Source organism: the organism of the source record quoted next, unplaced genomic scaffold, assembly GCF_019419815.1.
Source record: "Pyrus x bretschneideri cultivar Hongxiangsu unplaced genomic scaffold, Pyrus_bretschneideri_v1 Contig5, whole genome shotgun sequence".
NCBI lineage: Eukaryota > Viridiplantae > Streptophyta > Magnoliopsida > Rosales > Rosaceae > Pyrus > Pyrus x bretschneideri.
The window spans coordinates 5,175,111-5,177,583 of record NW_025999787.1 but is presented as its reverse complement, the minus strand read 5'-3'; the positions used below and the strand labels follow the sequence as shown (position 1 = coordinate 5,177,583).

Here is a 2,473-nt window from a genome sequence, read left to right as displayed (position 1 = left end):
CGTTAAAACTCAAAGTTTTCAAAACATTTTCGTTAGTTTTTGTAAAAAAACAATCTCTTACACTTTTGCACTAAATTATATATACTTAAACTCAGTTTCTTAACACTGTTCATTAACAGTGAAATATCGAAATTGCCCTTAAAAATTTTCTTTTTGTTAGTTATCTTTCCTGCTTTCCACAGTTAAAGGACGGTTGTGCCCTTCACTTCCACGCGTCTTTGATCGCGGCTTTTTGCTTTCTCTTTGTTTTTCAGTTCCTTTTGACTGCTTTTAATCGAATTTTTACCCCATTACGTTTGGTTCTCTTCTTTTCCCCGTCTGCTCTCTCTTCCTCTCTTTTCTAGATTTAGCTTTTTTCCCCTATTATCTGCTCTCTCTCTCTCTCTCTCTCTCTCTCTCTCTCAGATTTAGCTTTGTTCCCTATTTTGTATCTTTTGGCTGATTTTGTGGGTTAGTGCTGTGGATCTTGGTGAGTTATTTGGTTTTCTTGCCACATGGGATTTCTTTTTTTTTTTTTTTCGTGGTTTATGTGTGATTCTCTGATGTGTTTTGATTTTTTATTTCAGAAAAAGTTAAGGATACAATCAAACGTTTACTGGTGAGTTTCTATTTTTTTTATTGTGTGTGATTTAATTTTTTTTTAAGCTTTGGTTGTACTTTTCTGATCTACTTTGATTTTTAGTTGCAGCAAAAGTTGTTGCTCGAATTTCCAGTTTTTCTCTGCGGCTTTGCAAGCTCTTTATCATCAAGGTATATCATTTTTTCCTTTTTCTTGAATCTTTTGTCGGATGGAATCGTTTTTTGTTTTCTTTTTTCGGAGGGACCATGTTTTGTTTGCATATGAGTTTTTTGTGGTTTTTGTTTGGATATTTCAGTTTTGGCCATTTGCAAATAGTTTTTCTCAATAAATAATGAAAAATGGGTCTCTGCTGTGAGTGATTGAATAATATTTACATTGCAATTAATAAAGTTAGCATTAATTGTGGTAAAATCAATTGTAAATTATCCAAAATGACAATATGATTGGAAACGCTATGGCGACGACAACCAGCAATCTTTGATATTGTGAAGATAACAATTTTAGTCTTTTTGGATTGAAAGCCTAATTGAGAATGCCAAACTAATAAATTTATTGAAAAATTACAAGATCTTAAAAATATGCAGATTTGAAAATGTGTAAAATTGTATACATATTTTTTAAAAGAAAAGCAAAACAACAATTATATATTTTTTAAAATAGTTGTCGGCATCGAATTTGTTTATTTGCAGAGTAAGGAGAACGTGACCCGATTCGCTGTAAGCTTGCAGTAAACTTTTATATTTGTTCAGGGTTATGAGAATTCTTACAAAAAGAAAACAACTCAGATTATAATTTTCCGTTTAAAACTGTTTTTAAAGCAACTGATGGTAAGACAAACAAAATGTTAAAAAATGTGAGGTACACCCGGCATCACCTGCTCTGCTTTTATGGAAGAGGATCCTCTCCTGAGCTGAGGAGGAGGATCCTCTTGACCACGAAATCCAGGCTGTTCAATTTTAGTTCAACGGTTCTAAACAGGGAGGTCTTCTAAAAGTTATAATAATTGTAATCGTTGAATTAAGATTGAACGGTTCGAATTTTGTGGTCAAGAGGATCCTCATCTTATGCTCAGGAGAGGATCCTCTTCCTGCTTTTATGAGAATTCTTACAAAAAAATATTAAAAAAATGTGATAAAGCAACTGATGGTAAGGTAAAAAAATCTAAAAAAATGTGAGTTATGAAAGAATTTAAGCTAGGGTTGTAAACATAGATTGCATAAACTCAACTCAATTAATTATGAGTGAGGTATGGACTTCATTATATAGAGATTACAAGATGAGGTTGGTTACATATCATCTGATTACATTTGAAAATCAAAACTAAGTTACACATGAGTTTTAGATAAGGAAGGAGTGTGATTCCTTGCTATCTGTTGAAGAGGTTGAAGAGTATCCAACTTGTGTGGCTGACTTGGAGATACGTTTACCATGCATTTCGGACTTGGAGAGATATCTTGAATATTTGGTTTATCACGCCCCCGCAAGCTGAGTGGACGTTGACAAACAGGAAGCTTGGAGATGAGATAACTAAAACGAGCTGTGGACAAACCCTTGGTTAAGAGATCCGCGAGTTGGTCAACAGATGAAACATATCCCACAACTAGTTCTTTGCGAATTACTTTTTCTCGAACATAATGATAATCAACTTCCACATGACGCATACGAGCCTGATAGACTGGATTGGAAGCTACTGCCAATGCACTGATATTGTCACACCACAATTGTGGTGGATTTAGAGGGAGATGAAGATCACGGAATATGTGGCGGAACCAAGACAAGGTGGCAGAGGTATAGGCCATTTGGCGATACTCAGCCTCTGTACTTGAGCGAGACACACCTCTTTGTTTTTTAGAACTCCAAGAGATCAAGTTATCCCCTAGAAAAATGCAATGG

The 2,473-nt window shown here is 34.7% G+C and overlaps 1 long non-coding RNA gene across 1 annotated transcript; it reads left to right on the top strand.

Annotated features, from left to right (window-relative positions):
- Window positions 1-272: 272 nt before the first annotated feature.
- Window positions 273-1,732, top strand: LOC125470302. The gene is made up of 3 exons (XR_007252578.1): window positions 273-469; window positions 567-598; window positions 689-1,732. It is a non-coding gene; the product is annotated as an uncharacterized LOC125470302 (long non-coding RNA).
- Window positions 1,733-2,473: the final 741 nt, after the last annotated feature.